General features: G+C 35.9%; 1 protein-coding gene across 1 annotated transcript in view; it reads left to right on the top strand.

Moving 5' to 3' along the window:
* The window catches only part of LOC111044522 (Ig-like and fibronectin type-III domain-containing protein 2), a 325827-nt gene that overhangs the window by 45227 nt on the left and 264673 nt on the right, over positions 1-15927 (top strand). The window contains exon 2 of the mRNA XM_039423891.1: positions 1578-1644. The gene's annotated coding sequence lies outside the window, so the exon portion shown is untranslated. The remainder of the gene's footprint in view (positions 1-1577; positions 1645-15927) is intronic.

The raw sequence follows: 15927 nt of genomic DNA, 5'->3' as shown, positions 1-15927 counted from the left end.
TCTTCAAAGGAAGAAAATTTTTTATCAATTTCCCAGGCAATTTAAAGTTAATTGAAGATATCAAAATATTTGGTAAGAATCTGAAGGAATATTTGGTGAGCTTATCTCTGTATTCTTTGCAAGAGTTGGACAACAGCAATCATTGATTTATTTTGATTTTTTTTCGTGTACCAACTATAGTAAGTTAAGACTTATATGTAATTTCAAACTGACGCTATTCATATGTATTTGTACATGTCTGATGAATAACGATTTTTCTATTCTATTCTATTCGAGAAAGTAATGAAGGCGGTTTAAATATAGAACTCGTACTGGCGCTAATTTTGTGAGCTTCATATAACTAATGCGCAGATTTGTAAAACGTAGAACATAAGTTTTAAAAAGAAAGAAATACATAAATTGATATAATAATGAACATGCTTGTAACATCAACAATAAATATTTTCTTATGTTTACATTGTTTTTTATATGATTAAATATCAATCCGTAACGACTATATATAACCTGGACTATAGAGAGGCTTTGGGGAAGAATGAAAACTCTATAAATAAATATATGGGCCTATTCGGCAGACAAATTTTCGATTTAAGAAAAAAACAATGTATTCAAAGTTGGTTGTTGCTAATAACTATTAAGCGAGCTGCCTTCTGAATTCTCAAGTTGTTGGTACAAGTAAGCTCTGTTTTATTTGGGGGTTATGGAGATGGGTTTTTCCAACCTCAAAAACATTCAAACTGTCATTAAAAATGATGAACACTACAAATAAAATATGGCTTGATTAATTAGTTTTCCAAAAAAATATTATATACACAATTTGGTGAATACAGCCTCTATTGGTCAGATAACGGGTGTTTGTCTGCCTCTGATTAGATTATGAGTTGTATTTTACACTGAAAACTGTTTTCTTTACTTTGACTGTTTATAAATTCTTTAATGAATAATTTCGGGGATGTGAAATCAATCGATTTGTCACAGAGTTTAAAGCAACGTGAATGTGAATAGAAGCAGTGGTTGTTGAATCAAACTTTACTTGATTGAGTAATAAGATAGTTTGCCAGGTTGTCAAGGTAAAGTTTGTATGAAACCGGATAATGGAGTCTTATATCAATTAACTAATGCAATTGTATATTTGAAGAGTAGTTAAGTTGAGAGTGCAATTTTCCAATCCAAGTATTTACAGTTGAAACGCCTAAATAAGCAGAATATTGTATTTATGCCTCCGATTATGTTTGGTGGTAGAGCATCTTCATTAAAGGCAGATAATTGTAATGAAGATGCTCCAAAGTTGATACCAAAGTTGGAAAGTTGCTGTGGAAGCCACAACGAATTTCGCCTATGCTTGGTGCTCTAGCGATTAAACGATAATTAAACTTGAGTAATTTCCTCCAAATGATACGGCACGCTTTGAAATGTGACATTTGTAATTTCCAGGCTTCATAGGCACAAACTCAAGCCTCGGTAGAAGCTTCGGCTTCATTCAATGATATTTCAGCAAGTTCTGACAAAGTAATTATAAAAGCTCTTGATTGTCGAACTCTGAGTAATAAACTGTTATTGATCTTTGTTTCACTTTGCAGAGGAACACAGCGTATCAGTGACTATCATCTTTCGCCTTCCATTCTGATCTCTTCACAAATCATACCGGTGAGGAAGATAATTTATTATTTATCTTTAAATAGGTTATTGTGTACTGTTAAGCCAGTTACACTCACATCGATTTTTCGACGTATGATTTCTTGCCGTCCTCATAAATTCTATTAGATTAAACAAATGATGTCAAACAGATGATATTTGTCAAGTTCCGTTCAATCTAGAATTCAATAAGAATGGCAAAAAATCGTACGTCCAAAAATCGATGTGTGTAACTGGTTTTAGATAGTAATTATCTAATGTATTACAATATTTTTTGTGTAAGGAAGTTCCCTTTTAGTAATATTGCAGAAGAAGTCCGGTACTTACCCTAGAATCTAGAATCGCTTCACAATTTTGTTTATCATCTTGATTAGATGAAAATTGATACTGGTTGAATCATTTTCAAAAAAAGGAAGCAGTGTTCTATCCTCTCCATGAGTTAGACTCCATTATGGAAATTATGATAGCTAAAGTAGAAGCAGTTTTCCAAGTTGTTGTTAGCAAAATGGGTTCAGAGTTTCGAAAGAAAATGAACTCACAAATGAATAACAGTAATTAATTAATTAATCAGCTTGGTAATTCTGTAGTTTGCCAACAACTTTGTTGTCTGTCGTAAATCAAAAGAATGGGATGACGGAAGAAAATTAAATAAGACCATTTCTTCCTACAAGTGTATTTTCTTTTGCAGTGGAAAGCGATTAATCTCTTCCCATTCTTCACAAAACTCAAGTTTTGTTCCCAATAAATTTATTCAGAAACGTCCACTAAGAGAAAACTTCATCACTTCATGAAACTCTATCGTATATGTTCCAGTAGTTAATGATCAGCTCATCACTTATTATGAGTAGTTTCAATAAATTTTGCAATATTAATACATTCAAAAATTTTATACAAGATAGATTAACGGGTTCAATTTGTTGGCTAGCAGATAAAGATTCGCATGCTAAATACAGAAAGCATTCATTCTTCTAGCAAGCCGTGCAGGATATGAAAACTTTGTGAAAAAGTTTTCCATAATTTAAGCCATAGAGAAAATATAATGAAATATCCATTATCTTCTATTTCAAATACGAAGAATGCATTTGTTATTCCAAACTACTTCCTATAGTAGTATCTCAATCTCTGGAACAGAATACTAAAATCTAATATGAAATTTAGAACACATACCTCTATCATTCATAGAACCATAGAATGATCAAACTTTTTGTTCATACTATTCGTTTAAATAGACTGTTTACTCTACGATTGAACAAGATGAAATTGTTGACAATTATTAGTAACCGAAACTAACAGTTGGGCTGGGAAAAGATGAGTTTTCGAATTTCAAATAGCTAGTTTATAGTCTACTAATGGAATTATTAGAGAAAGGTGAGAAGAAATCTCGAATATCCTCATTCTAGAATGAGCGCCTACGGAGAATTCATTCTTCATAACAGCTCACGCCTAACAATTTTGAGCATTGCTTTGAATGAGAAGTCGAGAGTTGTTCCAAATAATGTGAGTCGTTATAGTTTTTGTGAGTGCGAATCTTCAGTGAGGAAGTTGGGGCGATTCAAGTTCTTAGCGGCGCTTAATCCGCAGCTGTATCTTGAAAGTCCTAAGTCTTAATTAGCACATTGATCGAAAGGGCAAAGCGGATAACGTCTTGCAGTGCGAGCTCTTATTCTTTCATGAAATTCATAAGAAGTTTTAATGACTTATTTGGACTCTCACAAAGGCGGCCATTAAAATGCAGACATTCAATTTTCCGGTGAAAGGGCTACCTCCGGTCCTTACTCTCCATTTTGCCTCGGCTCTTGAGCCAGGTGAAACGAATCCTCCGCCGTGCGGCTTATTGAACTCCCGTGCCGTTCGAATTTACCGAATTTATAATTTGAGCACTGCTTGAAGGAGGCGCTCGGATCGATGCAACTCTATTATTTATCTCGGGGACTCGAGCTCTCCAACTGTCAATCTGATCACTGATATATATTGCTTCGGTGTTATACTCCAGCAATTCATTAAAAAGTGAGGCTTCGTTGGAGAGTCCCATTCACCAGAATAAAAACGATGATTTCTCAACATAAAGGAGAGATGGGTTCCCTCGCTTTCTCAATTCATACTTCTCCGATGTTATTATAATGGAGAACAGATTTTCCAAGACCGTTGAAAACTCCTCTGAAGATCTAAAGTGGAAGGAAGAATTGACCACAGTTGAAACTGGAAGTAGAGTACTATCTGTATTTGTCTATGCGGTGCCACTTATTAAATATTTTGGGTTTTTTTCAATTTCAAAGTGAAGCTACGTTTACACTATGTAGCTGGAGAGCTATATAAACTTAGAGCTACATAATATATCTCTGTCAGCTACATATAGCTCTGCTATAAGTAGATTTAACGCTAATTTTATGTAGCAGAGCTATTTGTAGTTAATGTAATAATTACATTAATAATTAATGTAATTATCATAACATTCTATCAATATAATTAATTACATTCTATCCTCACTGTTCACTGCTCAGTTCCCAGCCAGATGCCGAAGAAGAAGGTAGTTCTTGCAGCAGCCGCTGCTTTCGCCGCAGCTACTGTGATATTTTCAGCACAGAGAAGAGAAAGAAGATATTAAATAATTTTGTCTCTATTCCAGTCAAATTCTCTCTCCATTATTGCACAATAATATATAAATCAAAAATAAATGCTCGCAATGCGCAGTAACCTACTAGCACTCTGGAAACAAATGAGTACAGTATATCTGATGTAAACCCAGCAGGCACTAAACAGCTGCAAACATCAGTAAACAGCTGCGGCAGCCTTCCTTCAAGGACAGAGCAGCTACATCTAGCTCTGCTATAAACAAAAATTGTCATGTAGCAGAGCTATATTATGTAGCAGAGCTACATATAGCTCAGATTCTCGTTGATGTTTACCGCAAATTTTGGATAGCTCATTTTCTGCTATATAGCTGAGAAAATAGGCTTAAAACTGCTATATAGCCGGCCTATATAGCAGATATCCAGTGTCACTTTTTGAACATGTAGCAGAGCTATATAGCTGAGCTACATGTAGCTCTGCTCCTTAGTGTAAACCTAGCTTGAGAGAATTGTGAAGATTAAAGTACTATAAGTACTTTTTTTATTGTATTTTGTATTGTATAAACTAAATTCGGTTCTAAAGGCTACTAGTGGAAGAATCCTGCTCTGATTGATTCTTCTCAGTGAATTCCAATGCATTGTTGTTTCTGAGAAGCTCAGGAATATGCAATACCTCTTAATCATTTAGATCTCCTCCAGTGTTTACATGCAAAAAAGCTATCCTAATACAGATTGACAATACTAACTTGTAAAGAATTCCCTTCTGAAGACTATTCATATTTCCGCTTCGCAATTCGAGATATAATTAGAAGAACCGGGACATAGCAATACTACATATAGTAGCCAGAAGGTTAATTGTTCAAACGTTGTATAACATGAAGTAAATTGACATTATCGATTTATAATTTATTTTACTGTTTACTTTCAAGGAGTTCAAATAAAAAATATTATATGATTTCTGTGATGCTTTTTATTTGTTTCTTATTGATAAGAAGTTTGGTGTGGAAGTGAATAATAGCATCATGACTATAGTAGGTAGTAAGTAATCATTATGCTAAAATTCATTCCAAGGCTTATTCTCCTTTGAACATAAAATTTATGCCGAGAAGGTAAATTGCCAATCCAATTTCTATTAGAAATACGGCACATGGCGAATATAGCGTCTAGATATTCTAACATGGACATGTAATATGCCGTATGAGAACCCCTGCCCTCTAGGGACTGGCAGGCTCCCTAAATTGAAATTACGGGACAATTTATCGACCCATCTTTCCCGTTTCACAGGCTGCTTCATTTCGACTGCGTGCCTCTAAGCCTGTAATCCGGCCGCTGCGACTTTCGGCTGCCGCTTTTCCGCTGCGGAACAGTCATTAAATCACCAGCACAAACTTTCGTTTTTCGGCTTTTTTGATATCTTCAACTTTATCTTCCGTCCAAGATCGAATCCAAACTCTCGACTCTCGACTCTGCACACTGACAACCGCAATTAATCGCATCCGTGTTTCCCAATTAGAAGAAAAAAGCCGAAAAATGATGAGCAATCGTTACTGGAATTGCGACGTCGCTCCTCGCACAGATGAACTGGAATTGGACTGTTGAGCACTTGACTCCCCATCTGCAGATTTGAGGCTTTTTAATGGAAAACGAGTGTTCCGAATTGGCTCTTTGCGGCCTGTAACCAACCCATCCAACACAGCTCCTAAGAGTTTTATTCGTTTCAAAATCACCAGCGCAGAAACACACTGTAACAGCGTTTTGAGTTACAAAATACGCTCCGAAACAAGTGAGTGATAATTTGTTACTCACATGGTGCAAGTTGAATGAAAGTGCGATTATCTAGTAAATTGAATTTTTCATACTGCTTTCAAAGCATAGGCATTACAACATTTATAAAAACATCACTATGACCAAGATATCATACGTTATTTAAATGAAAAATAAATTTGCTCCACAAAAAATAAGAAACATGGTTTTTTTCTATATATACTATGTTTTCAAAGTATATTTTATTTTCTAATGGAGAGACGAGACAAAGAAGAATGATCGTAAAAATGAGAGAGTAGTTATGGTGCTTTGATCTCAATTGAACGAGAACATGATGATTCAATTCAATTCAATTTCAATTTATTCAAAAACGTTATACATTACATAGTATCTAAAAACAAAGTAAACGCAATATATTAGATTGTAACATTAATATGGAAAACAAGTAAAAATAAATGAATAACTCCATGCTTGGACGATAAGTCCGTGTGCAGGGAGGAGTCTTCATCTGACAATCGATAAGAAAAATAATAACAATACTTTATTGGCACTAGATACTTTATAAAATCTAGTTACTAAGAAAATCACTATAAAATAAGAAATTGAAAATTATAATCAAAATAATCTTCTTCTCTATACTTATAAAAGGCTAAGCCCCGACAGACTGAAATCACACCACAGCCCAAACTACTGAGCCTAAAAACTTGAAATTTTGCACGATTGTTTATGGTAGCCTCAAAACATCCACTACGAAAGGATTTTCAGAAATCTGCCCCCCCCCCCCTGAGGGAGCTGGGCCCCCCAAAATTTTCACTTTTCAACCGTTCATTGCACAGCAGAGTCATGAGGAACTTTTTCGTTCGGGTACGAAAAAAATTAGAACTATGCAGACAAATTCCAATCAGGAGCACAGGGGGGTTCAGAAGAGGGCACTTTTCGAAAATTTTGATGTAAAATCACACTACAGCTCAAACTAATTGTCCTACAAACTTGAAACTTTGCACAAATATTCTTCAAACATGCTAGACGCGCACTAAGAACGGATTTTGAGATATTTTGCCTCTAAGGGTTTCAAAGGATGAAAAAGGATCCTATTAAGTAAGGTTATGAACATGGTAAGGTGAGTGCCATATGGAAATGAGATAATTTATTTATTGACATGTGATATTCTAACATATATGTTGTAATCATTGGAAATAACAAAATAATATGATAGAAATTCAAAAAAGAACATCAGTTCTATTATTGCTTTCTACCTGATTCCACTCAACCTCAATAATATTGTTCTGATAGTTGATAAATATGTTTAATAATATTATTATTATTATTGATATAATAGAAGTATTGTTTTAATAATTAATTATTATCATTAATATAATAATAGTATTGTTTTGGTAATCAATAAATATTTTTATTTTCACAAACTCTGTATAATTTATAATGGTGAATGTGAAACAGCTGCATCAAAGAAATTATCTCAAAAACATATGTTTAGGAAAACCATAGTTTTGAACTTCGCTTTCCTGATGCAATGTATAAGCCTACACGTGGCATGTATGATTAATTTTTCAGCTAGAACAGTTTTTGAGACAAAGTGCTAAATAAACGTCTACAGTTTTATCAATGCTGTATCGGCAATATGAAAACGCATGCAGTTAATATGTCTTTAAATAAAGGTGTTGATATCTACATGATAATTATTCTCTACCATTTCTATTTAATTAAAATTCCGAAATTATTCAAGCCATGATAGAATGATTGACTCACTGTACAGTCAGTCGAAAATTTTAATATTGAAATGAGGGGTATTTTGGCAAGCTGACAAAAAAGTAAGGTACTATGCACCTTTTTGATTTCATTTCTTCTAATGAAAAATGAATTTTGTGGGTTGTCAAAACTCCCCCTGAAAGAGAACTATTCATTTTATCCTATCTTTTAGTAAAATAACAATGATTTCTGCATTGAATAACATCTATCTTGCCAACAAGAATCGAACTCTTTGTGAATTTAGATATGACCTACACTTTAGATTTATATAATTCTATTAATGAATTCATGGAAATTGAAGTACTATTTTCAGTTATAGTTGATGAAATTGATTATCAATAGAGAAAATGATTATAATTTTATCAATACAGAATTAGTTGAATGAATTGTCGATGTACTGAGTTCTTGGTCAACAATAATTCAAAATTGGTATTTATCCAATCCTTTTTTTTTCAGAAGTTATTTCATTTGAATTAGAAAATATTTATAAGCTCCTATCAATTTATCATTCTTAACAATGAATTCTTCAAAACATGAATCTAATCAAATAAAAAACTGCCCATACTTCTGTATTCATGTTCGCATGTTTTCCACTTGTGATGGATAGCCAAAATATTGTGGAGCGAGCTGCACGGCGAATTGTAATCGAGGGCTCTGATTGGCTGAAAAGTTCAGCGTTCGGAGTGAGGTGAGGCGAGCAGTTAGAACAGAGGCAAGCGGCACGGCGAATGGTTCGGAGTGCGGTACGGCGAATGATTATCAGCTGATTTTTAACATTATGAAACATATGCTCATGTTCGTTGAAAGGCAAGATGTTCGGAGGAATGCACGGTTTGCTGCGCGGTTCGAGGTTCGGTTCGGCATGTGTGGACGCACCTTTAGTTGTTATAGGACATTATTTATACAGATCACAGGCCAAAGCAACATAATAATCTATCTTCTTCTTCTTTTTCTTCTTCTTCTTCTTCTTCTTATTTCTCTTCTTCTTCTTCTTCTTCTGCTTCTTCTTCTGCTTCTTCTTCTGCTTCTTCTTCTTCTTCTTCTTCTTCTTCTGCTTCTTCTTCTTCTTCTGCTTCTTCTGCTACTTCTTCTTCTGCTTCTTCTTCTGCTTCTTTTTCTTTTTCTTACTCCTCTTCTCCTTCTTTCTCTTCTTCTTCCTTTTCTTCTTCTTCTTCTTCTCTTCTTCTTCTTCTTCTTCTTCTTCTTCTTCTTCTTCTTCTTCTTCTTCTTCTTCTTCTTCTTCTTCTTCTCCGTCTACCTATATCTAAAAGGCTAAGCCCCGACAAACTGAAATCACACCACAGCCCAAACTACTAAGCCTAAAAACATGAAATTTCGCACAATTGTTTATTGTAGCCTCAAAACATCCACTACGAAAGGATTTTCAGAAATCTGCCCCCCCCCCCTGAGGGAGCTGGGCCCCCCAAAATTTTCACTTTTCAACCGTTCATTGCACAGCAGAGTCATGAGAAACTTTTTCGTTCGGGTACGAAAAAAATTAGATCTATGCAGACAAATTCCAATCAGGAGCACAGGGGGGTTCAGAAGAGGGCACTTTTCGAAAATTTTGATGTAAAATCACACTACAGCTCAAACTAATTGGCCTACAGACTTAAAACTTTGCACAAATATTCTTCAAACATGCTAGATGCGCACTAAGAACGGATTTTGAGATATTTTGCCTCTAAGGATTTCAAAGGATGAAAAAGGATCCTATTAAGTAAGCTTATGGTAAGGTGAACTCCATATGGAACTGAGATAATTGACACATGATATTCTAACATATGTTGTAATCATTGGAAAGCTTAAAACAATTTCATCAATTAGCTGATCGAATTGATTTTGCGTTGATTGAGAGCGTGAGCTTAGCACGTGTTTGTTCCATCGTTGTATGCTTGGCCAGTTTGGTTTGCGCCTTCTATTCAGCTGTAAATGGAGTCTCATACACTCCGATTAGAACATAGCACAAAGGTTTTCTTTGGTTAGGAGTTTGTTAATAATAATTTTTTCAAATTCAAATTTTATTGCCACCAAAAATCACATTGAAACCTTTCTTAATAGACAACAAGATTACAGAAACAAAATGTCAAACATATACCTACATTTATTTGTAGCACGGTCAGAAAAAGACTAACTTGAATACTAGCCGTGAGTTTATTAAATATAACTCAATATATATATTTTTTGTTAATATTTTGTGAATAAAAATTACGAGTTGATGAGAGGTGCGAGTAATTCCTTATATTTGATCCGAATGGTTATTCATAATACAGTAGTCGGGGTCACTGCAATCAAAATTTTGTACGGTAGCTTATAAATTTCATACGTATTGATTGTCTATAATGTATCCAGTATCCATTATGGAAGTAATTGAACTACTCAAAATTAATGGCTTACTGGTCCCTCATAGATTTATAGTATTCCTGGTCATTGATCCTGTCTTTTTCAGCGTTGTCTATTAATAATAAAGCTTACCCAGCAAACTTCGTACCGCCAATGTATCTCATGTTACACTTGACTTTATTATTTGGTGAATCATGAAATTTATCTGACAATCAACATGTTCATTTACATCTCAATACGGACTTCCTATGTGCTTAGTCATGCAGCATTCATTATTCCGAAAACATATTCTTCTCAATCAATTGGTAGTAATATCTAACAGTAAAGTTTCCAATTAAAAAAAAGGTTATATCAGTGTTTCAAAGAAAAATATTCAATGTTTTCATAGCTGTAGATTGTCGATATATGGTCCAGAAAATATGCGATGTACGATGAATCACACAGAATTCCATATTCTTTCCATTTTAGGATGAATATAAGCTAAGCTAAATTCAAAAAAATTGTAAATTATTCTTTCATTCTCCAGTAATTAATGAATGCAATATGAATACTATACATAATAATATACTATACAATATATACTCTCTTTCATTAGGTGAATAATTTTTTTCAACATTTCCAGCTTCTCAATGATAGGGGAGTGATAATTATTTGTATAGGTCTTCTAAGGAACCATTATCAACAGCTGGTACAAATAAACTACACTTCAACTCAACTCCAAACTACCGTTTTAATACCAGTACACAATAATTTATCACAGGGTGATATGTTTATTACAGCTGGTAATTAGATGCTAAATCATATTATCACAAATATATGATCTTGAATCATGATCATCTTTTCGTTCTTCAGTAGCCGCTCGGCCGAAAATTTCGAAAACATATGTCTGTAAAATGGATTAATAAATAATTATTATTAGCCCCCCTATTAAAATGTCTGTTCAGGAACCATCCCCAATATTCACACAACATATTCCCAAAGTTTCATGCCGTTATGTCAAGTAGTTTTCAAGTCTACAGGGAACAAACAAACATACAAACAACACACACAAACAGTCATTCATTCTTTTATAAATAGATTTCCATTCGGCTCAAACAAAAGCCTCTCTAAATGAAGGTAGAATGATAAGGATTCAGTTCTGCTGTTTTAACATTTTTTCAAATCACTTTCAAAAAGTTCATGTAGTACCTACTATTGTGTTTGAGATACTACTGGCGCTATCATAGTTTCACCACTATTCTGTTCCACAGTCCTATCTCTTGCAGTCGTTAACTATATCTATAATAATTATATAAAGTAAAGAGCTGGTTTATGCACGTACAGGATAGGAAAATTATGTTTGACGCATCATCACGTCTGAACTTCTGGACTAATTAACTTGAAATTTTGCTTATAGATTCTTAATTAACCAATGATGGTTATAGGCTTAATCTAGGCGTTTTAATGAGTGATCTTTGTGAAACTGCAAGGGGCTGCAATACATTGGATGAGGCACCCCCCCCCACGCCAAGATGCCATATTCGAGCAGGGTCTGAACATAAGCATGATAAAAGTTCCTACAGTGACCGGCACCCAGGACTTGCCCTAGCTGACCAAATGCGTAGTTCAGCTTTCGCAGCCGCTGCCTAAGGAACTGTACATGAGCCCCCTAGCTCAGCTTATGATCAAATACAACACCTAGATACCTATACTGTTTAACTTGTTCAATAGGTGGACAGCCACAGACAGCAGACAATGGATTGCCACATGAATGCAACCTGAGCTCAATTGGTCCTGGGATGTTACGGGAGGCACTTAGTTTTTCTAATATTAATTGACAGGACATTGTTGTCAAACCAGTCCTTCAGCTTAACGAGATCGATGGATGCTTGATTGAAACATTAATTCCTAGTTGAACCCACTGAGACCAGGGCGGTATCATCGGCAAAAAGAAACAACTGACCCTGTTGTTGATATAAACAAGAAAGAGTAAAGGCCCCAAAGTACTCCCCTGGATTACACCGTAATCCACTGTCTTGAGGTCACTGTCCACCCCATTTAATGAAACTTTCTGTTGTCTTTTTTCTAGATAGCTTTTGAACCAATTGATTGTGGTATCTCTAACTCCTATTGCTTCAAGTTTAGTGATAAGTTTACTCCTGTCAATTGAGTCGAAAGCCTTAGCTAAATCCAAAAATGTGATTGGTACTTGCTCACCTCCTGATTCTGATGTTGTATATTTTATTATTTCAAATGGAGCATCAGAGGTATTTTTAGAGCATCTGAAACCAAACTGTTTGTTCGAGATTATGTTATTGACATTTAAAAAATCACTTAACTGAATTTTAACCCACTTTTCTAGAATTTTAGCCAAGGCAATCAAAAGAGAAATAGGTCTAAAATTACTAAGAGAGGATTTCGAACCAGATTTCAAGATGGGAATCACCTTAGCAATTTTGAATGGTTCTGGAAATTTCCCAGATGAAATGCTGAGGTTTATCACATACATGAGCGGGACTAGTAGCTCATGCACACTCTTCTGAAGCAGTTGAGCAGGGATGGCATCCCAACCTGCCGCAGAGCGACCCTTCATACCGGCCACTACTCCCAGCAGATCACGCCCGGTAACAGGTCGCAGTGCAAACACAGCATCATTGGCGTAGTCAGAGTCTCTTAATCTGAGAGGGCCCTGAGAGATGAATTGCTGCTGCCAAATGTTCACCCACAGAAGCAAAATATCTATTAAATTTTTCAGAGACTTCTTTTGTTCTAGAAGGGGTAATAGGACCGCCATCAATGAAAGCACTGATTGGGAAATGATCCCTTGTCTTGGGACGACCAGAAACCTCACTGACAACAGACCAAAATTTTCGGGGATCTCCTTCTGCTGAATATAATTTATTTTTGTAGTACGTGAATTTTGCTCTCCTAATAGATGAGTGGAGGGTGTTTCAAAGCGGATGTATTTTTCTCTTAGATTAATATTAAAAGGTTGGTTGTGGGACTGATTCCTGAGTTTGTCTTTTTTACAAATTGAGTGAACAAGAGATTGTGTGATCCAAGGTTTAAGCCTTGAGGTCCTCGCATTGTTTACGATATCTACAGTGTTTGATGCAATAATTGTTTGTAGAGTGCTAATTAAGTTCATTGCTGACACATCTACATCAGTGATATTCATAACATGATCCCAACTCTGATTTGTGATAGCATTTTTAATATTGTCCCAATTAGGCATACTTTTGACCTCACTCTGTGGAGCTCTCTCTCTCTCTCTCTCTCTCTCTCTCTCTCTCTCTCTCTCTCTCTCTCTCTCTCTCTCTCTCTCTCTCTCTCTCTTCTCTCTCTCTCTCTCTCTCTCACTGCTGACTCTATCACAACAGATTTCGCACTAAACTTAGTTGTTATTAATTTTAGAAAAATATGATCTATACAGCTATTGCTATCTGGCCTAGTTATATTTTCGATGCAAGGAATTAAATTTGCCTCACAAAGGGTGTCGAAATGATCATCACATAAAGTATTTGGATTAGTTTGTAATAGATCGCAATTGATATCGCCTGCAAATTGGAATGAAAGTCTTTAAACACAAAAGTTTTATGAATGAACTCAGTTGTAATGACTGTGACAAATAATTTATCGAGTTTGCCTTTACTCTATACTGTACTATAAGTTCAAGATTAATAATGCAATCGAGCAATATGAATTTTTCACATATACGCCTCTCTATGCTCATGTTGAAAAAGTTTCACTTGAAAAATATTTTTGACAAATGTTTTACTTGATGACAACATGTTGAGAGCCGTTGAAAGTGTGCTAGGCCTACTTACTCTTCCCATTACTTTATCATGTTATTTTTGTGCACTACGTGAATAGTTGTGAACAGGGATGACCCCAATTTAGATACTCGCTGATCATGTGAGCTGCATGTGGTTCACGTATTCGTTTGAATGGCACCATACTAGTGCAGCGATATGTGAAGTCTCAACATGATAGAGCCCATTGGCCCATTGCAAGAGGTGGCACATTGCATTTGGCAGCACATGAGACTGGTGGAAATTTCAGCGATCGATGCTATAATCGTATTCAACTCGGTCACAACACGACCAGCTCAAGCATAAAACTGTGTAGCATGGCGAAGGGTGGGTGGTGAGCGAATCGAAACAGTTACTAAAGCGACATCTCAGATGCTGATCGCAAACAACCTCAATTAAAATAAATTTCCAATCCCATCAATCCGAGCCAGCAGTGCTTGAGGGTGAGAGCAATGGGAATAATTTATTGGCAACAGCACAATTGTGAATCGGACGCTGGAGGAGGAACTATCGTCTTCAGCCCTGAGGACAAAGAAGCAGTTGCTCTTTGTTTCATTAACTGCCGGCGATAATTGCCATAGCTCCAATTGGTTTCCTAGAATGCCCTAATTTCGGCTTATCACCAATCTTCTGCACAGCAAACTGTAAATTACTAGATTAGCTGACTTCCAGGACCCCAACCTCCTTTCAGGGGATTTGTGACCCTTGTAATCTAGATTGTTGATGACTCGCTTGAAACTTGAAGAAACCCACCCTCAGCCGCCAGCAGCCAGCGATAAGTCCCACACATGCTGTTTTCTAGCACTGCCAGCAATCTGCTGCTAAGCAAGGCGTTGCAGCGCTTTCTTGAACAGAACTCTTCCCTTCACGCAGCTAATGTCCTTAATCAATCTAGTTACTGATAGTACAATTCGATTTTCTTAGCCCGCATCTCCCTAGGAGCAAACTAAACATGATACGGTTGTAATCAGGGAAGGTGGATCAGTATCTCCTTCAAGTAGTGTTTGTCGTTTCCCTCCACTGATAATGGAGTGCGCTCTATTCATCAATAAGAGAGAATGTGACAAAAATATAAGCCTTTAAAAAGGCAATTGTGCTTTAATGAAGACGGATAACTAAATTCGAAAGTACCCAACCACAAACCATTCTAATCTGTATCTAGTCTCATGATTTTCATTAAGAGACTTGGTAAATTACTTGAACTACAGAGGGTCCTTCTCTACCCGGGAGAGATACTATGCATACTGCTTTTAAAGGATAACTATCTCATCAAGTTGATTGACTGTCTGAATATTATTAAGATCATTGAACTCAGCTTACCTATAATAAATGAAGATGTCATAAATACTCGAATATTTCAGAGGTATATGTCTTTAATATAGTAACTGTACTTGAAACTAGCTGTCATCATTGTGGCGTGAATATTTTTGAATGATTGTGGATGTTACAGTTACTCTCTGCTTCCTGTCATAACAATTTGTGAATTATACCTTGAAATACTCAATGAGGAGTTCTAATTAACCAGCCTGACAAGTTTGTAGTAAGGTACTGGTTGAGAATTGATCCCTCCAGCTATGATAGAGCTATTCAATTTCATGGCACGGTAGTCTATTGTAATCAATAAGACAGTGACTGACACTAGACCATAAGGAATAGAAAGGTACATTTCTGAATCATATCAAGTAGATTCGTCAAGATTGGAAGCGTGTTTGTTTTGTGCAACCCTAGTTGAGTTCACAGTCGAAATTGTCCGTTGCGCTTGCAAGAAAGCGTTGCTTTGGAGAGGCGACCGATCCCTCCTTTGACACTACAATTCAGAAAGCCAATGTTTGCCATCCTGATGGAACAGAGCTAATGAAGACAGCTGAACAGAGGAGAGGGAATGCAATTCACTCAAATGGCTTCGGCACAGAAGTATCGTTAGAGCATTGGTCTTGGAATTGCCATTTGAAATCCTAATAGACATCTGAATGGAATAATTGAATGAGACAAGTCCAAATGATAAATGTATATCATTTGGTCGCTGGGTGTTACAAGTTATGTATACGATGCAACTGGTC

Source organism: Nilaparvata lugens, chromosome 1 (assembly GCF_014356525.2).
Source record: "Nilaparvata lugens isolate BPH chromosome 1, ASM1435652v1, whole genome shotgun sequence".
Taxonomy (NCBI): domain Eukaryota; kingdom Metazoa; phylum Arthropoda; class Insecta; order Hemiptera; family Delphacidae; genus Nilaparvata; species Nilaparvata lugens.
The sequence above is the reverse complement of the archived record's forward strand: the minus strand, read 5'-3'. Positions and strand labels throughout refer to the sequence as shown.